At 50.9% G+C, this 25051-nt stretch overlaps 1 long non-coding RNA gene across 1 annotated transcript; it reads right to left on the bottom strand.

Moving 5' to 3' along the window:
- Positions 1-8341: 8341 nt before the first annotated feature.
- LOC116542431 lies at positions 8342-10166 on the bottom strand. The gene is made up of 3 exons (XR_004265219.1): positions 9719-10166; positions 9319-9402; positions 8342-9092 (listed from the first exon to the last, which is right to left on the bottom strand). It is a non-coding gene; the product is annotated as an uncharacterized LOC116542431 (long non-coding RNA).
- Between the last annotated feature and the right edge of the window lie 14885 nt (positions 10167-25051).

The following is a 25051-nucleotide window of genomic DNA, read 5'->3' as shown; positions in this document are numbered from 1 at the left end:
TCAAATGGTTGACCCCACAGGCTGACCACTGCACCTCTGCCTAAGGAAAATAACCCACGTTGAGGTGTCAAAGGGAGAAGGAACGCCTGGCCTGGCACTGCTTACACCTGCTCTGGGACAAACTGTCCATCTGGCTCCCTGGGACCTCAAGGAAAATGCCATGTGGGTAATGGTCCTGGAGAGGAAAAGTAGTCACCCCCAAGACACAACCTCTTCCTTGCTCCTGCCTGGCAGGGAGTCAGGCACCCAGCACACGGCCGGGGCTGACAGCGGGAAACAGAGAGGGGGTCCAGGAGAGCGCTGTGCCCTTCTTCCCACCCACTTGACCACAGGCCACTCCCTTGACTGGGCCCCTGAGAAAGACTCATCCTAAAATGTTCAGATGTTCTGAAAGAGTCAGGGGTCACAGGTGTCACTCATGTCCCGGGAGCTAGGCAGTTAAGAGGAAGTGGGCCCCCTGAGAAGGGGGAGGGGAGTGCCACCCCACATAGGCATACAGTCTCAGGGCTGCCAGGCCTCTTGATTTTCAAGAGAAGCCAAAATTCAGTCTTTGTTCAGAAAATGCCCATTTTAAATGTTGGCCACTAATTCAAATTTTTTTAAGTACGGGTGTGGACCAAACACTTGCCATCTCTGGCTTCTGCCCGTAGATGTTCCTACTGACCGAGGCTCAGTGTATATCAGCACAGTGTGGGCCCAGCACTTCCCAGTACCCAGAGCCCCTTTGCTGTGGTTTGAGTATTTCCGTCACCTCCAAAATTCCCAGTGCTACCATATTGAAAGGTGGGGCCTTTGGGAGGTGGTGAAGTCAGGAGTGCTTTGCCTTCATAAATGGATTAGGACCTTTATAAAAGGGCTTGTGGCTGGTTGGGCACAGTGGCTCATGCCTGCAATCCCAGCACGTTGGGAGGCTGAGGCAGGTGGATCAGTTAAGGCCAGGAGTTTGAGACCAGCCTGGTCAACATAGTAAAACCCCATCTCTACGAAAAATACAAAAAAACAGCTAGTCATGTTGGTGCACACCTGTAATCCCAGCTACTGAGGCAGGAGGATCACCTGAACCTGGGAGGTGGAGGTTGCAGTGAGCCCACATGGCCCCACTGCACTCTAGCCTGGGCAACAGAGCAAGATTCAGTCTAAAACAAACAACAACAGAAAAAGGGGGGACTTGTGGGAGTTGTGGGCATGGGATCACCCTCTTTTACTCCTCTACCATGAAAAGTCAACACATTCCTCCCCACCGGAGGATGCAGCCTTCAAGGTGCCACCATGGAAGCAAAGGGCAGCTCTCACCAGACAACAAACCTGCTAGCACCTTGATCTTGGACTTCCAGCCTCCAGAGCTGTGAGGAATGAGTTTCTGTTCTTTATAAACCGCCCAGTCTCAGGCATTTTGTTAGTGCAACACAAATGGAATAAGACACCCTTTCCATACACTCTCATCTGAGCCTCAGGCATCAAGTTCCCTTTCTAAAGATGTAGAAACTGAGACTCAGAAGGGACAGAGTCTTCAGTGGGTGGGCCCTGACCTCAGCCCAAGCCTCCTCCTGCTACCCCAAGTCAGTGAGCTGATCTCCCCTGCAGCCCAGGGAACACAGACAAGCTCTTTCCTCCTGGGCTCCACCAGACAGAACTGTCCTGAGCACAGACGAGGACACCAGGCTGCTGTGAGCAGCAAGACACCGGAAGCCTGGGGCAGAGGGGGTACTGATTTTACTCAACTCTCCATCCTCAGTAGGCCCTTTTAAAAAAAAGTTTTGCAACAGAGTCTTATTCTGTCACTCAGGCTGGAGTGTAGTAGTGTGACCATGGCTCACTGCATCCTCCACCTCCCAGACTCAAGCTATCTTCCCACCTCAGCCTCCTGAGTATCCAGGACTACAGGTGTGTGGCATCATGCCCAGATAATTCATTTATCTTATTTCTTTTTTGAGACAGCGTCTCGCTCTGTCATCCAGGCTGGAGTGCAGTAGCGCCATCTTGGTTCACTGCAATCTCTGCCTCCCAGGTTCAAGCAATTCTCCTGCCTGAGCCCCCTGAGTATCTTGGACTACAGGTGCATGCCACCACGCCCAGCAAATTTTTATGTTTTTAGTAGAGATGGGGTTTTATCATGTTGGCCAGGATGGTCTCAAACTCCTGACATCAAACGGTCTGCCCGCCTTGGCCTCCCAAAGTTCTAGAATTACAGGCATGAGTCACTTCTCCTAGCCTTAATTCATTTATTTTTTTATAGATACAGGGTCTCACTCTGTTGCCAGGGCTGGAAATGGACCTTTTTGATTGACATTCTGTGGGGGAGCAGGGCCCCAGGCCCCAGAAAGGGCCAAACTAGGCTGTAGGTAGGCTGCTGGTGACTTTGGTAGTGGGAATGAATGATGGATTGATTGGATTTCCTCCATTTGGAGGTGATGCTGGCTCTGTTATGTGCAAGTCTCGTTGATATTTTTAATCAAGAAATTGCTCCATTGGCGGGTTAGGCAGGGATGGGAACTAGGCTCAGGGGCCTGGGCTCACAGAAGCGGGGACTCAGGAATCACGACACGGCTCCTCATGAGAGACTGGAGAGGTGAGGAAATCCACAAGCCTAAGACATGGAATCACCAATTCCTTTCTTGTGTTTTACACGCATGCGCACACGTGCCTGAGGCAGGTGTGGAAACACCAGCACGTGCACACATGTGTAAACAGGCAGATATACACACATACACTCACAGGCTCCAAGCCTTTGCTCACACTGGACTCCCCACCTGGGACCCCCTCCCCTTCTTTCTGAATCTTCCCATGTCACTTCTTGGGTCCCCTCCATCCCCCACCTCTGGAGCCACAGAAGGGTGCCTGGACCCAGGCTCACACTTGGGGTGATACCCACACGCCACCCTCTTCAGGAGTTCTGTGTGTCAGTGGGGTGAGGGCTGGAGGAAGGCTCCTGAAGCAGGTTCAAGCCCAGGACCCAAGACAGTGCCAGGACCAACAGGGGGGCAGGGAGGCATCCTGAAGCTGTGAGGATGGGAGTGCTGAGCCTGCTGGCAGGGGTCTGATGAGGCCCCTCCGTGAGGAGAAGGGCCTGAAAACACGTCCTTCAGTGCCCTCTCCCGGAAGCCCTCCAGGACTGCCATGAGACAGCTGCTCTCTCCTTCCCCTGAATTCCTCAGCCCTGACTATTGGCAGAACATACTGGATACTGTGCTCAGGAAATCTTAAATCCATCTTCCACCTTTGGGATGAGCTCAGACCCAGGATTGGACTTATAAATCCAAGCTCCTCCGTGGTGAGGAGGCAGCCTCCTGTACCTAGCAACAGAGATACCAGGCCAAGTATGATTGGTCACTTCACTCTCATGGGAGAGAAGGCATGAGCGTATTGGCTGGTGATGCCTATAAAAGAGAGAAGCCAGTGGGCACTATTCTTAGAAGCAAATCCATACAAAGAGAGATGGTCAGGCTTGCCCATCTTCAAAGAGGATAGTCACAGCTGAGAACTCCCCATCTCACCCAGGCAGGCCGGAACAGAGAACTATTCAGTGAATGGGTCCCATTTCAGCCACACTCCCAGCAGGTTTCAACCATGGTATTCCCAGGAAAGTGGGCCCAAACTCTCAGTCTGTTCATGGGGCAGAACTATTTGCAATAAAGTGAAGGCTCCTGGAACTCAGAGGATTAAGCCTAGATTAACCAGAACCAACCTATGCACCTTCCCCAGAGTGCCCCAGCACCCGAAGGGGAGGGTGTGTTTCTGGAAGGTAGGCAGGGTTCCAGCCACATCTGGGAGAAGCCAAGAGCTTGCAAGCCGGAGGGCTTTGGGTGTGATGTGGCCCAGCTGCTACTACACAGATCAGGAATCGGTGGCCCAGAGAAAGGGAGAATTGGTCCTTGGTCACTCGGGTACTTATAAGCAGATAGGCCTGGGACCCCGCTGGTCTGTCCAGGGCTCTTCCCTCCGTACCACCCAAGCCTACAGATCCCGAGTTGGGCCTGGCTCTTGTTGACCCTCATACCTTTGCGTATGCACCCAGGACACCTTCCCCTCCACCTCCCCCAGGTAAGCCCCTACCCACTCTTCAGTTTTCACCCTGGGATCACCTTGCCTAGGAAGCCCTCTTGGGTGCCCTCTTTGTTTGTCTTTGTGCTCCTGAGGCCTCTTTCATGCACATCACAGCTCTGGTCACACGGGACTCTCACTGTCTGCTTACATGCTTGTCTCCCCACAAGGCGCGACCCCCTGAGAACAGAGTCAATCTGCCCCATCCTCATGTCTCCGCCAGCCTGGTCAGGTCCAGGGCACAGTTAAAGGCTGGTAAGTAAATGTCTCTTCAGTAGAGGAACAACAGACTTTGGTATTTTAATCTCACTGCTTTCCTCCAACCTGATTCCCATTTTCTTTGTGTCCAGCGCTGTGCTTGGTGGGAGAAAGAAGGGGAAGACTGGAGGTCCAAGCCCCACCCTGAAGAGCTTCCAGTCCAGACCAGGGCAAGTGTGTTAAGTCAGGGGTGCGCTCAGGGTTATTACTCAGAGACCTGGGTGCCAGGATTGGGAGCACTAGACGGGGCTGGAACTGGTTTTCCCCTGGCCTGAGTGCCCATGCAGCAGGCAGACCCTAGGAGGGAGCTGCCTGCTTCCCTAGGTCTTCCCAGCCTGTTGTAAAGCTGTGAGGCCCCCTGCCCTGAAGAGCTCCCAGCCCCCATTGCACAGCTCCAGGGGGGGTTTCTTTTCTTTTTTCTTTTTTCTTTTTTTTGAGACAGAGTCTTGCTCTGTCACCAGGTGCCAGGCTGGAGTGCAGTGGCACAATCTCAGCTCACTGCAATCTTCGCCTCCTGGGTTCAAGCGATTCTCCTGCCTCAGCCTCCCAAGTAGCTGGGACTGCAGGTGCATGCCACCATGCCCAGGTAATTTTTGTAATTTTTAGTAGAGATGGGGTTTCACCATGTTGGCCAGGATGCTCTCAATCTCTTGACCTTATGATCCACCCACCTCGGCCTCCCAAAGTGCTGGGATTACAGGCGTGAGCCGCCGCGCCCAGCCTCCAGGGGGGATTTTCTATGTGGGCAGCATGCCCCTGGAACCCTGCTTCATAGACTGCAGTGTGAATGCCCCCACCACCGCCCAGAGCTGTGTGATGCGGCAGCCCTTGGGGGCTCAGGGCAGATGAGCCGATGGTGGGCCCGAGCAGGAGTCCTTAGCCTCACCTCTGCAGCATCCCTGTTGGTGGATGAGGGCTGAGGAGACTTCCGGCTCAGATGCGCCCCTGCCCAGGACAGTCAGGGCGCTCCCAGCTCTGTGTCTCTTCCCAGCCTCCCACCTCAGCCTTCATCCCTGCCAGGCTGGAGATGGCAGTGGCCCCCCGGCTGAACAGGCCCCGGGATGGTAGCCATGTAGGGGTTGACCACAAGATGCCCAGTTACTGCAAGGCCATATTTACATTTTCCAATATCAGGCAAAGAAGTGGCTAATGTAGAAAAAACAAATGGTTACTCCATGTAATAGTGGCACCGCCAAGCCGTTGTGTGCCAGACACTATACATCATTCTTTTTTTTTTTTGAGACAGAGTTTCACTCTTGTTGCCCAGGCTGGAGTGCAATGGCACGATCTCGGCTCACCACAACCTCCGCCTCCTGGGTTCAAGCAATTCTCCTGCCTCAGCCTCCCCAGTAGCTGGGACTATAGGTGCTCGCCACCATGCCCAGCTAATTTTTTTTGTATTTTTAGTAGAGACGGGGTTTCACCAGTGTTGACCATGATGCTCCCTATCTCTTGACCTTGTGATCCACCTGCCTCAGCCTCCCATAGTGCGGGGATTACAGGCGTCAGCCACTGTGCCTGGCCACATCATTCTTAACTCTCACACAAATTCTGGGGAAAATGTGTAATTAGTCCCATTTTGCACACAAGAAAACCAGGGCTCAGAGAGGCTCAGGGGACACAGGCGACACTGTGTCACGGCAGAGCTGGGACTGGAGGGTGTCCTGCCTGACACCAGAACTTTCCATCTGTTCCCCTCTACGGCCAATCACCCTCTGGCCTCAGGGGCTGTAAAGGCAGCAATGGATTAGGTCTGAAGTCGCTTTGACCAGTCCAATGTGAGCAGAGCGCTGTACAGTAAGGGCCCCTACTCAAGGCAGTGGACCACCCTCTCCTGCAGCAGACAAGAGCTGTCTTCTGTGTGCTGCATGTCAGTGTGGCAGTGTGTACATGTGGTGGTGCATACATGTAGCTGTGTGTGCATGTGGCCTTGTGTACATGTGCCACATGAAACAGTTATGCGCCCTGGTCCCCAAACCGCCAGCGTCAATTTCACTCATTCACACAGGCACTAAGAGCAGGGACCCTAGGAGTCACACTGCCAATTCACGTCCCAACCCTGCCACCTATCTGTGACCTTGGGTGAGTCACTTAAACTCTCTGTACCTCTGAGTCTTCATCTTTGCAATGGGAATGAGAGCTTCTAAGAGGAAAATTTGCAGAGGTCTCTTGAATGGCCAAGATGTCTGTGGAAACTTATAGGATGTGGGCAAACAAGGCATTGAATCTTTCCTCACAGTTAAGTGAGTTTCTATACAGGACCTGTGCCGGGTAAGTGCCATATTACTTATATTAGCCACTGTATTTTTCAGTGAAGACATACTGAGCACCTGCTGTGTGCCAAGGAGCATGACAGGGGCTGGGCCACAGTGCTAATCAAGACAAGCCCAGTCCCTCCCTCAAGGGGATCACAGTGTTTTGAGGCTCCTCAAAGCGTCTCCTTCCTTCATCCGCGAATGTGCACTGACAGAGGGACAGGGATGACTGGGGCCAACGCACCTTGGAGGATGGAGGAAGGAAGAGGTGATTGGGGACCCCACCCTCCCAGTTTTCTTCCTGTCACTCTGACTGCACCTTCTCAAGCGCTCTTGTGCTCCCTGTCCTCTGCCAGCCCCAGTGCTGTGGGGTGCCCAGGACTCTGTGCTCCAGCTCTTCTCCCTTCCTGACCACCCACACCAGCCCACCCGCCTTCTCCCATCTCTGCACAGATGGCCCCTACATCTGTGCTTCAACCCGGCACCCCCAGCCACTCAGTCACCCAAGCCAGGAGCCTGGGAGTCCCGTCTCCACCCCCCACGCCCACCCCACCCAGCCACTCCCTAAGTGCTATCGACTCTACCTCCGGCATCACTCTTTTTTTTTTTTTTTTTTTTTTGGGACGGAGTTTCGCTCTTGTTACCCAGGCTGGAGTGCAATGGCGCGATCTCGGCTCACCGCAACCTCCGTCTCCTGGGTTCAGGCAGTTCTCCTGCCTCAGCCTCCTGAGTAGCTGGGATTACAGGCACGCACCACCATGCCCAGCTAATTTTTTGTATTTTTAGTAGAGATGGGGTTTCACCATGTTGACCAGGATGGTCTCGATCTCTTGACCTCGTGATCCACCCGCCTCGGCCTCCCAAAGTGCTGGGATTACAGGCGTGAGCCACTGCGCCCGGCCCGGCATCACTCTTGAATCCACCCATTTCTCTCCAGCCCCGCCAGGCCCCCTTTAGTCCATCTGTAGTAGGTGTTGTTGGCGCCTCACCCAGACCCCGTTTTCAACCCAGGACATTTGTCTACCGGCTGCGGGTGGGGTTGGCTGTCAACAACTCACAGCTGTGCCCTTCTACGGAGCAGTGCCCTCAGTCAATGGGGACCAAAATGCCATTTTATCAGGAAATGCCTGGGGGGCTACACTCTCCCCCCAGGTGCAACCCTCGATCAGCAGGTATACCCAGGAGCAAAAGCCGCCCCTCATGCCCTGACAGCTCTGCAGCCCAGGGCAGGCACCAAGCTCCCCAGGGGGTCGGGTCCAGACCAGACTTTGGCTGTACCACGTCCTCACCTAGGTTCTGCTCCTGTCCCACCCTGCTGCCCTCACCCTTCATGTGTGTCCCTGAAAGTGCTCAGACCCCTTCCCAGCCTTTGCCTTCCAGGAACCCAACCTAAGACCCGATCTCCCATGTGGGACCAGTCACAGTGACATCTCCAGGAAGGCAACCCAGAGGACAGATGGGGCCTGGGCTGAGGTGGAGGGCTTCTGGGGCCTGGGGAGGGGAATGCGCCGCCTTACCCTCAGGCTGGCCTGAAGGAACCAGCCGGAGCCCACCTGGCCTCCCGACGCTGTGATTAAGTTTTGTGCCAGATGACCGACGGGGAGCTGGAGCTTTCCCTCCTCCCCTTTTCCTTTTACTTCCCTTTCTCTTCACCTCAAAGGCTGAGCCCAAGTTAATCAGATAAATTCCTCAGCAGTCGCACCAACACTTTTTCTGAGGTTGTCTCCCCAGAGCGACTCATAATTACTCCACACTGAGACATTAAAGCAAAGGGGAAAGAAGAGCAGGAAAAAGGATGTTTTTAATTAAAATATTAATTTTTCTAACACTGATGGCTGCCCAGCTGTGGCACTTCCCCACTCAAGAGACCATCCACTCCATCCCTCTCTTCCTCAAGGTGGAGGACGGGCCTGGGAAAGGCAGCCCCCTCCCTGAACAAAGCCACCTTCCCCCTCCAGCGGAAGCCTCTCTGTCTCCCCTCCCTCACCTGCAAAGTGAGAGGTGGGGCTGCAGGATTCTACATGGGAACCGCAGAGAGAGGCCACAGGCTTTGGAGTCAGCTAGACATGGTCCGGCTCAGTCACTGATGATGCATGTGGCTCGCCTAAGTCCCCTCACACTTCTCCACTCTGGTGAGGTCCTCAGGCCAGTGGTGTCCACATCACCTGGGGGCCTGTTGGAAATGCAATTTGGACCTCACCCCAGATCAGCTGAATCAGAATCCGTTTTAATAGGATGCCCTGTGATTCATACCCACAGAACCTTTCCAGAAGCACCACTCTGGTCAGTTCAAGCTTCAGCCGTCTCCTCTGGACAATGGCTTAGCTTGCAAAGATTATGAAGTTTTACAAGAAAACAGTTTAACAATCTGTAAAGCAGGAACCTCAACAAAATGTTCACGAGTTTTTAACCGGGGCCGTTCCAGGGCGTGGTGTGAAACCTCATCTCTGGTTCAGGAACTTGACGCCATGAGCCAGAAGCTTTCCTGCTCTCTTGAACACTTTGCTTCCTGCATCTGTGGGCCCTGCCAGAAGTTCCCTGAAGGAACCAAAGAGCTTGCAAGGCAGGAAACCTTGACTGGAGAAAATAGCCACCCACGTCTGAGGCACTGACCATGGTCTGGGTGCCTCCCCTGCACACCGTGGGCTGGGGCTGCTGGTGGGGTTAGGGCTGCCGTGGGTGAGGGGAGCTCACACTCCAATGTCATGGGGATGGAACTGTCCACTCTAGACAGACAGCAACAGCCACGGGCTCCCATCTTTACCTTGCCAGTCCTTTCTGGAGTCTTTCCTAAGGACACAATTCACAGTATAGACAAGCTTCACACCAGGAAGATTCATCAGGTTACCTTAAATAGAGAGTCCGTAGAAATAACACTGAGAGCAAGGCTACGTGATTGTTAGTAAGGACCTTTCAAATCATGTGAAAGACTTTGCAACGACAAGAGAAAATGTTTATGATGTAATATGGGATATGGAACAGCTATACACTCATCCATGTTTAAAAAAAAAAGTGTATGTACAAACATACACGTATGCTGAAACCCTCATTGTGATGCACTCGGAGGTAGGGCATTTGGGAGGGAATTAGGTATAGATTAGGCCATAAGAGTGGGACCCTTATGGTGGAATTAGTACCCTTATAAGAAGAAGACAAAGAGATACCTCCCTCTTCCTTTTTCCTGAACGTGGTTGCTCGGAGGAAGGACCACGTGAGCACGCAGTGAGAAGGAGGCTCTCTACAGCCAGGAAGAGAGCCCTCATCAGTCACCAAATCTGCCAGCACCTAGATCTTGGACATTCCAGCCTCTAGAACTATAAGAAATAATTGTCTGTGGTTTAAGCCACCCAGTCTCTGGAATTTTGTTATAGCAGTCCAACCAGATAGCAGCATATTGTAAAAGACAAAACCGAGATTTTAGATAGCAATGAAAAAAAATCCAAAAGCTGATTTAAGACCTGGTTTTATACTAGAGACCTCAGAGGACTAAGGGGAGCAACTGCAAAACCAATAATTACAGGGGCAAGAAGAGAAAGAGAAACTCCCCCTCAAGATGACTGTGCAGAGTCAAATTTTAAAACGCATGAAGAAGATCGATGCCAAAGCAAAATCAACAATTAGGAGGCTTATTTCCTGCAGAAAAAAAATAAACAATAGGAAAATATTTAAATGACTCAGTAGAAGACTGTTTGGACCCCTTAAAAAACTGAAGGAAGGCTGGGCATGGTGGCTCACACCTGTAATCCCAGCACTTTGGGAAGCCAAGGCCGTGGATCACCTGAGGTCAGGAGTTCGAGACCAGCCTGACCAACATGGTGAAACTCCCACCTCTACTAGATACAAAAAAAAAATTAGATGGGCATGGTGACCTGTAATCCCAGCTACTTGGGTGGCTGAGGCAGGAGAATCGCTTGAACCCGGGAGGCGGAGGTTGCAGTGAGCTGAGATTGTGCCATTGCACCCCAGCCTGGGCAACAAGAGTGAAACTTCATCTCAAAAGACAAAAACAGAAAACAGACAAAGAGACAAACAGAAACCAACTGCAACTGAAGGAAGCCGGGCACCACGGAGCATGCCAGCCATCCCGGCCAGTCAGCCGGCTGAGGCGGAAGGATCACCTGGGCTCAGGAGTCTCAGTCCAGCCTGGGCAGTGTAGCAAAACCTTGTTCCCTTTAAAAAACACTCAATCATTGGACAAATTTTAGACTAGACATGTCCAAAGAAAAACATAGTGAATTAGAAGCCTATCTTAAGAAATTTACATAGAAAATCGTATCAAAAAATAAAGAGATGAAAAATACGAAAGCTTCATTAAAAAGAACACATAGCTAATAGGAGTTCTAGGAGAAGAGAACGAAGAAATGGAAAAGAAGCAATAGTCAAAGACATAAAAGCAGATCATTTCCCAGAATGAAAGCGAAAGGAAAATTCTCAGATTGAAAGGAAGTGACCACTGAGTGCCGTGCATCATAAAGACAGCCGAGCCTCTACCTGAACAGATGGTAGAACACTGCAGGATATAAAAGACACAGACAAAAACTTAAAGGTGACTGAGGAGAAAAGACCTGTTACCTACCAGAGAATGACAAGTGACATGGTTTGGATCTGCATCCCCACTGAAATCTCACATCAAATTATTATTATTATTTGAGATTGAGTTTTGCTCAGTTGCCCAGGCTGGAGTGCAATGGCATGATCTCAGTTCACCGCAACCTCCTCCTCCAGTGCCTCAACCTCCCAAGTAGCTGGGATTACAGGCATGCGCCACCACGCCCAGCTAATTTTTGTATTTTTAGTAGAGATGGGGTTTCTCCATGTTGGCCAGGCTGGTCTCGAACTCCCGACCTCAGGTAATCTGCCCGCCTCAACCCCCCAAAGTGCTGGGATTACAGGCGTGAGCCACAGTGCCTGGCTTCACATCAAATCATAATCCCCATTGTTGGAGAAGAGGCCTGGTGGGAGGCCAATGGATCATGGGGGTGGACATCCCCCTTGGTCTTCTCATGAGAGTGAGTTCTCACGAGATCTGGCTGTTTAAAAGCGTGTAGCACCTTCTCCCTCTCTCTCTTCCTCGTTCTCTGGCCATGTAAGACATGCCTCCTTCCTTTTTGCCTTCCACCATGATTGTAAGCTTCCTGAAGCCTCCCCAGCCATCCTTCCAGTACAGCATATGGAACTGTGAGCCAATTAAACCCCTTTTCTTTATAAATTACCCAGTCTCGGTAGTTCTTTATAGCAATGAGAGAAATGACTAATACAACAAGTTACGCAGACATCGTGCCAAGGAGAAAAGAGGCCAGAAAGACGTGGAGCAAACACTTCAAAGTACTGAGTATAAAAAAATGGAGGGTAAAATTCCATTTGCAGCTAAATAATTACTCAAGATTAAAAAGGAAATAAAACCACTGCCATACATATAAAGACTGGAAGAGTTTATACCCAAGAGACATTCACTGAAAGAAGTTCTAAGGATGTATTTCAGCAAAATACAAAGTGAACCTAAAGGGAAAATTAGGATGTGAAAAAAAAAGGGTCAATGCAAAATTGGTAAATATATATGTAAATTGAGCTATTGATCATTAACTAATAACAATGATAATCATAATGATAATCATAGTTGTGTTTGACAAAAAGATACCACGAAGATTCTAGAAAACATTTTACTAAACTTCTTTACTTGTCCACAAGGATAAGGATATTGAACATACTTGGACTTCATTAGAAGAACTTATAACTATATATACATATAGCTGTGTGTATATTGAAATACAAATGACTTTAATATCATACTCTCAATGAATGAAACAGCCAGAGAGAACTTAACACAATCATCCAACTAGCTCTACCAGACATACACAGGACCCTCTACCCAGCAACAGCAGCATACACATTCTCAAACACACGAGACCATTTCCAGGATGGACCATATGTTAGGCTACAGATAAACACTCAATAGATTCTAAGAGATACGTATCATGAAAAACATCTTCTCTGACCACAAAGGACTGAAGTTAGAAATCAACAACAGAAGTAAAACTGAACAATTTACACATTTGTGAAAATTAAACAACATATTCTTAAGCAACCAACAGATCAAAGGAGAAATCACAAAGGAAATTGGAAAATACCTAGAGACTAATTAAAATGAAAATGTCACATACAAGAAGTCACAGGACAGAGCAAAGGCAGGGCTAAGGGGGGCACTGATAGTTATCAACATTTACGTTAAACAATAAGAAAGATCTCAAATCAACAACCTAGCTTTACAACTAAACCCAAAGCTATGAGAAGGAAGAAAATACTAAAGATTAGAGCAGAGATAAATAGAGAAGCAAAAATTAATGAAATCAAAAATTGCTTCTTTGAAAAGACAACAAAATTGACAGACCTTTAGCTAGATGAAGTAAGCAAAAAATGAGAAGACTCAGATTAGTTTACAACTAAGCCCAAAGCTATCAGAAGAAAAAAAAAATACTAAAGATTAGAGCAGAGATAAACAAAATAGAGAATTTTAAAAATAGAGAAAATCAATGAAATCAAAAGTCGGTTCTTTGAAAAGATAACAAGGGCTGGGTGCGGTGGCTCACACTTGTAATCCCAGCACTTTGGGAGGCCGAGGCGGGTGGATCACCTGAGGTCAGGAGTTCGAGACCAGCCTGAGCAACATGATGAAACCCATCTCTATTAAAAATACAAAAATTAGCTGCGCACAGTGCCAGGTACCTCTGAGGAGGCTGAGGCATGAGAATTGCTTGAGACAGAGGTTGCAGTGAGCTGAGATTGCGCCACTGCACTCCAGCCTGGGCAACAGAGCAAGACTCCATCTCAAATAAATAAATAACAAAATGGACAGAACTTTAGCTAGATGAAGTAAAAAAAAAGAGGACTCAAATTACTAAAATTAGAAACAAAGGTTGGGACATTACTACCAATTCTACAGCAATAAGAAGGATTTTCAGAGTGTGATGAGCAACTGTGCACTAGTACTGGATAGCCAAGAGGGAATAAGCACAAACTCCTAGAAACAAAAACTGCAAAGATTAAATCACAAAGAAAGAGAAACATCTGAATAGATTTATAACTAGTGAGGAAATTAAATCCATAACCAAACATCTCCCAACAAAGAAAAGCCCTGGACCTGAAGGCTTTACTGGTAAATTCCGCCAAATATTTAAAAAAAAAAAAAAAGAATGAACACCAAATCCTTGCAAAACTTTTAAAACTGGGAACACCTTTTTTTAATTAAAAAAATTTTGTTTTGAGACGAGGTCTTTCTCTGTCACCTATGCTGGAGTGTAGTGGTATGACCACAGCCTCCCATGTAGCTGGGACTACAAGCACACGTCTGGCTAAATTTTTATATTTTTTGTAGACCTAGGGTCTCCCTATGTTGGCCAGGCTGTTCTCAAACTCCTGGCCTCAAGCGATCCTCCAACCTCAGCCTCCTAAAGCGCTGGGATTACAGGCATGAGCCATGGTGCCCAACCAAAACTTTTTAAAATAGGAAACAAAGAACAGTGGAGAGCTACAGAGGTGAAATGATTTCATCTACCGTAACCGCACTGCAGAGTCTCATCTTTACATTCTGTAAAAGCTTTTCTTCCTATCTGTCTTTGAAAAGTTATAACTCGTTTGGGTAGTCTCATTGCATCTGATTTTTTTGGCGTTTTGAGGGTGGACTTTAGACAGTTGCATGGATGTGTTGACCAAGGGGTTGGGGAGAAATCTTTGCCAAACACTTTTAGGACCCCGGCCTCATGTTTATCCTCCGAGTGCCCAGTGAAGCGGGGGGTGCAGGACCATGGCGGAGGCTCAGAGGGGCAGGCACTTGTCTGTGGTTACGTGATGACTAATGGACAGCTAGAAATGGAACCCAGGTTGCCTGCCCTCACCACCCCAGCTTTTCCCATCTCCCCAGACCACTCCCAAGCTGCAGGGAGATTGTGAGGTCTCCTTCCTGGGGCTGATTCAGACCAACCTTGTGGATGAGACCTTGTTCCCCAGACCAGAGACAGGGGATGCCAATGCCCCAGGGGAGGCTGTTTAGCAGTCCATGCTCCCCTCACTGTCCCCTGGGGAGTCTGGTAGATCTCATAAGCAGACAGAGCTGTGGCATTGATGGACAGAGGACTGTCTCCATCACCTGGTGCCTGAGGCTCACCTTTACTTGCAGTCAACGGGAGGATGGTCTTACAAGACCGGACATAGAGCGTTCAAGGCGGACAGGAAAAATAGCTCTTCTTAGAAAATCATCATTCTTCTTTGCAGCTGCGTAAAGTGAGGCCCAGCCATCCTTTAGTTAATATCTCCACCTACTTGGGAAGAAAGGTAAATCATTGACAACTGCTGGTGAGAGTGACTTGGCCCAGCACTGCGCTTATAAAACCCAGGACTGGTAAATTCTCTCGTCTGTGAAATGTCCTTCCCCAGAGAGCTTCTAGAGCACACAGGCATCCAGCGATCTGCGGGCACAATTAGAGCAGAGGCTGGAGGCAGCTCTGGGCTCTCTGCTAGCCCAGCTCTGCCACTTCTCTCCCTTTGTGGGCTCCCATTGACTGAGTCAGGATGGCATCAGGTTCCCCCATGAGCTCTGACCTAATGGGTTGGACTCTAAGGCAGGCTTGAAGAGAGTCACCAGCCCACTGGCCTGGGGCTGGTACCATGTTTCCCAAGGGGAAGGAAAGATGCTGCCCCCATTGCCTGGAACTCCTGGGAAGTAGAGGGAAAGTGAGTCCCATCCAGTTCTTTCACACTGTCACAGTCTTGGAAGAAAACATTGTAGAAATTCACATCGAAGACTCAAAAAATAAGTCACAGAGCAGTCAGGGCTAAATGAAACCTCAGAGCGCGTTAGGTCAACCCCCTTTATTGCTCTGGGCAGGAGACCGAGGCTCAGAGAGGGCGAGCCCCCTGCCCAAGGTCACACAGTGCGGAAGCAGGCCTGAGTCTGCAGACTCCAGAGTGGCAGCAGCTGCTGGCCCCTCACACGCCCGAGGCCTGTGGTCATAGAGACCGACTCTCCACTGCCCGAAGCAGAAGCCTCAGGAGCAGAAGAGAGAGGAAGAGGAGGGGAAAACAGAGCTCCGGGAGCAGGAAGGGGCATGAATTTGCTCAGCCCAACTGCAGCTTGATCAATCGCAAGTGGGGTGTGGCAGCGGAGCGGCTGCTGGAACCACAGCTCCCCTGAGCCCCATCAGTCAGGGATATAGCAATAAAGTGGCCGGGGCTGGAAAAATGCTATGAGACTCCAGAGAGTTCAGTCTCATCCCGCTGGATTATAACCCTGTTATCGACACCCCAGGGGCTTGTTCTGTCTCCTTCAACCCAGCTCAGGAGATGAAACTTTCCGGGGGCACCAGGGGTGGTGTGCTGGCTGGCGGGATGCAGCCCAAACCCAAAGGGCAGGGTGGGAGCCGGAGAGGCAGGAGTGGAAGTGGGCTCCGGCAGAGGCATGCCTGCCAGAGATGTCTGGGGGTGACCCTGCTCCCTGAGCCCCAACTCCAGTGTCCACTGAGGCCTCAGCTATGCACTGGGCTGTGCCTGGGGATCAGAGGGAGAAGCTGGGGGCCTGGCCTGGGAGTCCATCCTCACAGCCAAAAGATTGAAAAAAACAGCAGTGACGGGTGGTACCGCTGCTGAAATGCATCAGACAGAAAGGGCCCTGGGGCTTTCAGGGTGGAGGACAAGCTTCCGGGAGAAGGCGAGGCCACACCAGGGCTCAAAGGGTCAGAACTCTGTTGCAGGCTCCTGCAGGCCTCTACCTCCTCCTCATCACCGCACCCAGGGTCCGAGTGTCCGAAACAGCAGGTGTCCTCCGACTGTAAAACTCTCCCGGCAACCCAGTGCTTCCTGGAAAGTCAGAACTCCATCACATAATAATAATATTCAGCCATACATAGACATGAAATTCTGATACGTGCTGCGACCTGGAAGAAACTTGAAATCATTATACTAAATGAAATGAGCCAGACACACAAGCACACACAGACAAATACTGTACGATTCTACTCACATGAAGTATCTAAAATAGGCCAATTCATAGAGGCATGAAGTAGAATAGAGGTCATCGGAGGCTAGGGAAAGGGGGGCAGGGAGTTATTGTTTAGTGGGTGCAGGTTCTGTTTGAGATGATAAAAAAAAGTTCTTGAGATGGACAGTAGTGATGTTTGCACAACATTATGAATGTACTTAACGCCACTGAATTGTACATTTAAAAATGGTTAAAGGCCTGGAGTAGTGGCTCACACCTATAATCCCAGCACTTTGGGAGGCTGAGGCAGGAGGGTTGCTCGAGCCCAGGAGTTTGAGGCCAGCCTGGGCAACATGGCAGGATCCCCGAAATGGCCCTCTGTCCTAGCCACTGCAAACGACTCACGACCTCCCGTTGGCACCGTGTCCTGTCACGGTGCTGTGCCCTTGCACACGCTATTCTCTTGGCCTGGAATTCCAACTCTTCTCTTCCTGGATAACATGGGCTGGTTCGTTAAGACTTCACTGGTGTCCCACCTTCCCAGGGAATTCCCCCACCGACATGTTCCTTACACAAGCAGAGTCAGAGGCACCCTCATCTGGGGACCCACATTTCCTGGGCTGCCCACATCAAGGTGCCTAATCTGTGGGTACATACAATGATGCCACCCTCTTGAAGTGGAGCTAGATGAGGCAGTCCAAGACATCACAATAAAGCTTCCAGCATGCCAGTCGCCATGGCGCACATCTACCGTCCCAGCCGTTTGGAAAGCTGAGGTGGAAACGCTCCTGAGCCCAGGCATTCAAGATCGGCCTAAGCAACACGACTAGACCCTGTCTCAAAAAAAAAAAAAAAAAATGAAAAGATTTCAGTATCACTTCCAGTAGGTATTTTTAATTAAAGTGGCAACAGGGGACATGGCTGATCAGAGGTAGGACGTGGGTTCTTTCCCCAGCATTTCAGATGTGAATGTAAGCCATGGTTCAAAAGCAGTGGAAGCATTGCTATAACATTAGGGTCAACCTGAATATTAGCTTCCCAAGGGAATGCAGTGATATTTTGGTCCACCAGCAACTGAGAATAAAAAGAGAAGATAAAGACCTGGAGAACATCAAAAGCACATCCGAAGGCTGTAGGCAGCCCATCTCTCTAGGGAAATTTTAAAGTGACCCAACTAGAAGAATTTAAAACATAGGCATTAGCTTAGGAAGTTTATGATCTATAAAAATAATACCCACCCATCAAGATCTGGTTTCTCATATTCTATTCCAGTATAGATGATACTGAATTTACATAAATAAAATCATGTCTGCTAGACAGAGAAAGACATAGAGATATATATGACTAGACATACTGAGATCTGTAAACTTGCAATGAGACTTAGACACCGGCACATCTTCTATGTCAGCGAAAACAGTCATCTATGTCTCTGCTTCCTCAGCTTGACCATGAACTCCTTGAGGGCAGGTCCTTCATCTTTGTGGTCCCGGGCTGATAGAATACAACACGTAAAGGAAGGAAATAAACGTCTGCTTTGTAAATGAATGGGTTATTCTTTGCATCTCCAGCACCCAGCACAGTGGGTATTTCTTGGAGGAAGCTTCTCCTTCACATCTGACATGCGGTCCTCGCCTGCACCTCGGCCCTGCCTCCCGCTGTAGGATGACAGCAGTGGGAAGCAGAAGTTCCTGCACACAGGGGAGTGTGGCGCCCTGGCTCCTCGATCAGCCGGCTGGGAGGGACCACAAGGAAGTGAGGAGCCTCCACCCTGAGAGGATGGACTGCCTGGGGCCTGGAACCTGAAGACGAGGCCAGAGCTGCACAGAAGTCTCAGGGGGCTGCAGGTAGCTCACAGTCTACAGCTTGGAATGACGAAATTGAAGGGAAGTTGCAAGAAGAGACCATTCACAGGAGCCGTGTCCATTACAGCAAACTAATCAGAACAACTCCAATGTCCTTTGAAAGGAAGATGGATACATGGGGGCAGAATCTTTCTCGGGAATACTGTACTATAATGAAATTGAAAAAAAAAAATGACCACTACGTACAATAGTATGTGTGAATCTTCTTAACATAATGTGGAGTGAAAAAGCAAATCTCAGAAGATGATACATAACACGATGCCCTTTTTATAAAGATCACAAACAGCATAAATCAGCAACGTATTGCTTAGGCATCCACAGATACGTGGTTGTGGTGGCATGACCCCTGCTCAGTGAGTCTTCTGGTTCTTCCTTCATTTTGGAAGGCATTTTTCCTTCAGGCCCTCTTGAAATTAGGGATAGCCTTGGGAAGAGCTTTGGCCAAAGAAAGTTCAGCAAAAGTGCTCAGTGTCACTTTTGAGTAGAAACGTCTAAGAGCTTCTACGTGTTTCTTATTCTCCTTCTCCTCCCCCAACCAAAGCAAACCCCAGAACTTAGAGTTGAAATGGCATTAGATGGTGGCTGTGCCATCCACGTGCCTGGGTCCCCGAGTGCCTGCAATGGGCAGAGCCTCTGCCAAACTGCATTGGCGGAAGAATAAGCCTCTGTCAGGGCAAGCCACTGAGCCTTGGGGTTGTTCCTGTGGTGTAACCTAGTTTGTCCTGACTGATATAGAAACAAATTTAGGCCGGGCACAGTGGCTCATGCCCGTAATCCTAGCACTTTGGGAGGCCGAAGTGAGCAGATCACTTGAGCTCAAGAATTTGCGACCACCTGGCCAACATGGTGAATCCCCATCTCTACAAAAACGACCAAAAAATAAAGTTAGCTGGGCATGGTGGTGAACAACTGTACTGCCAGCTACTGGGGAGGCTAAGGCAAGAGGATCACTTGAGCCTAGGACGCAGAGGTTGCAGTGAGCTGAGATCGTGCCAGTGCACTCCAGCCTGGGAAACAGAGCAAAACTCTGTTTCAGCCAGGTGTGGTGGCTCATGGCTGTAACCGCAGCACTTTGGGAGGCCAAGGCGGGTGGATCACCTGAGGTCAAGAGTTCAAGACCAGCCTGACCAACATGGTGAAACCCCGTCTCTACTAAAAATACAAAATTAGCTGGGCATGGTGGCAGATGCCTATAATGGCAGCGACAAGGGAGGCTGAGCCAGGAGAATCGCTTGAACCTGGGAGGTGGAGGTTGCAGAGAACTGAGATCCTGCCATTGCTCTTCAGCCGGGGTGACAGAGCAAGACTCTGTCTCAAAAAAAAGAAAAAAAAAAAAAAAGGAGAAAGGAAAAGCAGAGATAAATTTATGTTTTAAAGGGTAAGAGGGCCTAGACGTAGTGGTTCACACCTGTAATCCAGGCATTTTGGGATGCTGATTCAGGAGGATTACTTGAGGCCAGGAATTTGAGGCGGCGGTGAGCTAGGATCGCACCCCTGCACTCCAGCCTGGGCAACAGAGAGAGACTCCATCTCTTTAAAAAAAATGATAAGGGAGTGATACATCCAAAAGTAGCACAGTGCTGACCTCTGAGGAGGAGGCAGGGAAAACGACAAGGCAGGGGCACCAAGCAGGTCCAAATATTGTTAAGGTTCTAGATCTGGAGTTGAGCTCTGAGTTTCAAGGTGCTTGCTGTGTTATTGCAAACAAATTAATTAATTACAGTGGCCCTGCATAAGTCAATAGTAAGAGTGCTTCATAACTAGGGTGTGATTGACCCAATCGTGTGCACGTGAGGTTCATTTAAAAAGAAAAAGAAAATAATTACTGCTCAACTATGAGCTGGAACCTCAGTATTGGGCATGCCCAAGGGGAGCTCGCATCTTGTCTTGCAGGCAATGGGCACCCACTGAGGGCATAAGGAGGCCAAGGGCGGAGCTCAGAGGTGTGTTTTTTCTCCTAATTCTCTAAGGCCCAGGGCCCGAGATTCCATTCCCCACAGCCCCTCCTCCAGGCCCCCGGGGGACTCTCACGCTAGCCAGCTGCTGAGAGGTGGGAGACAGGAAGATCACAGAGCCTTCATTGCTGGCAGCTTGTCAAGCCTGCCACAAAGCCTCATCTCAATGCATTTGCATGAAATGGTTTTACCCCAGCTGCCTCCTGGTCCCCGCCCCCACTCCCAGGGCCCTGACAGGCCCGGCTCCCCGGCAGTGACCTCACAGGCCCCCGGACCAATCCCAGACCCCCTCTGAGGATAGCAAGTTGATTGGTAAGAATTCTGATGGGGAGGAAGGTAGCAAATCACACTGCCACGTGTGTTCATATGCAACAATTTTGCATGTTCTTCACATGTACCCCAAAACCTAAAATGCAATAAAATAAATAAATGGAAAAAAAAAAAAGAATTCTGCTTTTCTTGTATCCTGGGAATCCTGAATCTTACACAACTTTCTCTCCCTCGCCCTGGATGCTCATGACAGTCTGTGGGGCACCCCTGCAGAGTTGCAGGCGGGAGAGGACGTTCTGGGATGTACAAGGTGGAGGCTCACTCTGGCTGCTGGGGAGGGACAAGGGTGGAGGCAGGGAGACCACCAAGGCAGGAAAGGGAGGACGTCTGGACTGAGAAGGGACAGAGGGAGGGAGGCACTGAGCAGAGCTGAGAGCCGCTTAGAAGGCAAGACCACGGAGCTCACCAGTGAGCCACAGGGCCCAGGCCCAGCTTCACCGTCACAGGGAGGAAACAGGAGCAGTCCTGCCCCGGGCTCCAGGCACCGCAGCTCACAGCCAAGGCTGGAGCCAGATTGGATGGTCCAGTGCCAGAGAGAGAGGAGTATGCGGTCAGGGGGCAGGGAATAAGTGACTATTTATCTTTGGACCTTTAGAGCTATTTGAGCATATTAATTTGACCTAAAAATTCCAACTGAAAACAAGAAAGCACATTAGAGTCAGACTGTCACAGGCGTGGACGGTCAGTACCCACACAGCGCAGACAAGCAGCAGGCAGGTCATGACCCCTTGAAATCGTGCCCCGAGTTGGTTTCATGGATGCAGATTTTTCTGAAAAGTATGTTTTATTGAATTCTCAAAAGGGCCTGTGATCTGGTCATAATGAAAATACTTAACATTTAAATGCACGAACATTGTAGATGTCATCTGATCTAGATAGAGACGGAGCCATATAGACACAGACACACACGTGAGGATAGATCAACTCATTTCATCCTCTCAGCGGCCCCAGGAGGAACTCTGGATTGTCATCTCCATTTCACAGACCTAGGGACTGAGGTAGCAGGAGCTTCAGCGACTTGCTGAAGCTTGCTCAGTTAGTGACATTTGAGTCCAGAGTTTCAGCCACAACCCTGGCCCCGTCTGGTCTAATACCAAACTTGCCAGGTAGACAAATGAGGCCCTGGGGCACAGAAGGGTTCACCCCAGGTTCCACAGACAGAGAGTGCTGGCTCCGTGGACTTGTGGACCTCTGCACTCCCAACCCTTCTTGGGCCTCTCACTTCAAGAGCAATAGGAAATCTCAAGGCCAGGTGTAGTGACTCATGCCTGTAATCCCAGGACTTTGGGAGGCTGAGATGGGCGGATTACTTGAGGTCAGGAGTTCGAGACCAGCCTGGCCAACATGGTGAAACCCTGTCTCTACTACGAATGCAAAAATTAGCCAGGTGTGTGGTGATGGGAGCCTGTAATCCCAGCCACTGGGGAGGCTGACGCAGGAGAATTGCTTGAACCTGGGAGATGAAGGTTGCAGTGAGCCAAGATCTTGCCACTGCACTCCAGCCTGGGCAACCGAGCAAGACTTCATCTCAAACATACACACACACACACACACACATACACACACACACACCACACACCACACACCACACACCACACACCAAAACAAAAAAAAAAGAGCAATAGGAAATCTTGGTCCCTCCCCTCATCCATGGCCACAGCTGGGAGGGTGGTTTGGTGCCAGGGACAACTCAGGAACAGGTGTGGGGCAGGGGAGAGCTCCCACCTACCTTCACTACCACTGCTACTGGCAACCCAGCTGCCAATGCAGGAAGACCCCAGCCGGGCCAGCCCTTAGCAGGGACAGGGTATTGGTCTGTTTTCATACAGCTATAAAGAACTGCCCGAGACTGGACAGTTTATAAAAGAAAGAGGTTTAATTGACTCACAGTTCAGCATGGCTGGGCCGTCAGGAAACTCACGATCACAGCAGAAGGTGAAGGGGAAGCAAGGAAGCTTCTTCACAAGGCAGCAGGAAGAAGAAGTGCTCAACAAAGTGGGAAGGGCCCCTTAGAAAACCGTCAGATCAGCCGGGCGCGGTGGCTCACGCCTGTAATCCCAGCACTTTGGGAGGCCGAGGCGGGTGGATCACGAGGTCAAGAGATGGAGACCATTCTGGTCAACATGGTGAAACCCCGCCTCTACTAAAAATACAAAAAATCGGCTGGGCATGGTGGCGCGTGCCTGTAATCCCAGCTACTCAGGAGGCTGAGGCAGGAGAATTGCCTGAACCCAGGAGGCGGAGGTTGCGGCGAGCCGAGATCGCGCCATTGCACTCCAGCCTGGGTAACGAGAGCGAAACTCCGTCTCAAAAAAAAAAAAAAAAGAAAACCGTCAGATCTCGTGAGAGCTCACTCACCATCAGGAGAGCAGCGTGGAGGGAACCACCCCCGTGGTCCACCAATTATCTCCACCTGGTCTCTCCCTGACACGTGGGAAAAATGGGATTATGATTCAAGATGAGATGTGGGTGGCGACACAAAGCCCAGCCGTATCAGACGGGAGCCCCCGCCTTCCATAACCAAGCCCTGCTGGCTCCCTGGCCTCTCTTCCCTACCTCCACCCTCCGCTGTAACTGACAGTGAGGAAGGGGAGGTGGGCTGGTGGCCTTGGGTAGGGCCTGGCACCTCCTGGAGCCTCAACTGCCCTACCTCTCCTCCCTGTCATCTCACCCCCAAGGGTGTCGTCCCACTCCTCCAAGGCCTTGTGTCCTCCAGGGCTTTGCCTAAGTCTGCCCCTGCCCATGCTCAGGATTGTGTGAGCCCCTGGGCCAGGCTGGAGCTCACCCCCAGGGGACTGTGGCAGAGGCAGGAGCCTGGAGAAGAGGAGCGGGGGAGGAGGCCTGTGGGGAGATGCTGGGCCTCCGGACCACTGAGAGGGGCCTGAGCCAGTGCTCACACCTAGGTCTCAGGGTCCCCTGCAGGACTCCATGTGGGGCCAGATGACAGGATATCACAGCAGGGTATAAATCAGGTATAAGAGGCTTGCTCAAGACACCACAGAAGGCCCAGCTGCACCAGGGGAAGGGAAGCCTGGTGTCCCTGGATGGCAAGGAGGGAGGGTCATCTAGGGCAGGCATGGAGCTTGGAGGAGGGCTGGAGCTCTGATAAAAGAACTGGATGGGCTTCCTGGAGGAGGAAGACAGGAGGGGTCCTCAAGGTAGGGGGCAGAGAAGGGGAGGGCCATGAGCAGGACAGGTTCCGGTGAGGCAGGAGGTTGCTAGCGTCAGACCTCCTGAAGGGGGTCTGTGTGGGAACTTTGGACCAGAGCCCAAAGCCCGTGAACGCCCCACTGAGTGGAGAGTCCACTGCTGACCTCCTCCTCCACCCAGGACACAGCCGAAAGTGATGCCAGCCTCGGCCTGCTGGGAAATTCCTGTTATCCTAACAGTGCGGGGAGGTTTGTCTGGGCCCCCTCCCCCCACCTCAGACTGGGGCCTGCAAGTCAGGGTTCCGTTTCACCCACGGTCATCCCAGGGCAGGGCTGTGACCCTCCACAGCCACACCCCACCCTGGGGCCCAGCAAGCAGCCCTGAGCCAAACTTCCCCAGGTTCCAGCCACCGTCAGCCCCGAGCGGGCTGTGCAGAGGGCTCTCTGCAGCAGGGGCTGTCTCAGGGGGGCCAGCATGGTCGGTCCCACACTGTTCTCAGCTTTTTGCTCTTGCAGGGAGGGGTTGTCCCTCCCAGCATGCTCCGATCACCAAGGTGACCTGAGCCGCTGTGAGTCTCCTCGTCAGCTGAGCCCCAGGTGGTCACAGGGGCGGAGGCCTTGGCAGGCCCTCCCTCTGCCTCCCACAGCCGTGCTGCCCCTAGGCCACTCTGCACCCCCCTTCATGGGAACTGAGGGTACTGGTGGGGTGCCCAGTGGATTTCACAGCCTAGCCTGCATCGTGTATGTGGGGCTTCCCAGGAGGTAAAGAACATGCTGGAGCCAGCGAGCCCCGCCTGCCTCAGCCTCTCAAAGAAGGACCCCCGCGGAGGGTGGGCCAGGCAGATGTCACCATCATAAAGAGGAATTTGTTGAAGAGAGCCCCATACTCCCCTTGACAGAGGTCAGAAACTCCAGCGTTCCTGGGGGCTCAGCGGGTGCCGGAGGGAAGCTGTCTGCTTGCAGGCTGGGCGCTCTGCATGTAAATGGCTTGCTCCATTCTGCAGCTCCACAGAGGGAGAAACGCGCACTGCGTGGATGGGGTTCCTCATGTTTTAAGAGAGCTTTAAAATGCAGAATCTATGTGAAATCTCCCAGGTTTTAAATGTTGACAACCAGGTCAAATTGCAAAAGAACGTGTGGTTTAAACAACACACATCCAGGAACCATGCTGCAGGCCAGGAGAAGGGAGCCAGGTGTTCACCGGGCAGCCTATCAGCAGGTGCACCCGTGA

The sequence above is a fragment of the Sapajus apella genome, unplaced genomic scaffold, assembly GCF_009761245.1.
Source record: "Sapajus apella isolate SASKATOON/1434 unplaced genomic scaffold, GSC_monkey_1.0 scaffold168, whole genome shotgun sequence".
Lineage (NCBI taxonomy): Eukaryota > Metazoa > Chordata > Mammalia > Primates > Cebidae > Sapajus > Sapajus apella.
Note: the sequence above shows the minus strand (reverse complement) of the source record. Positions and strands in the feature narration are given on the sequence as shown.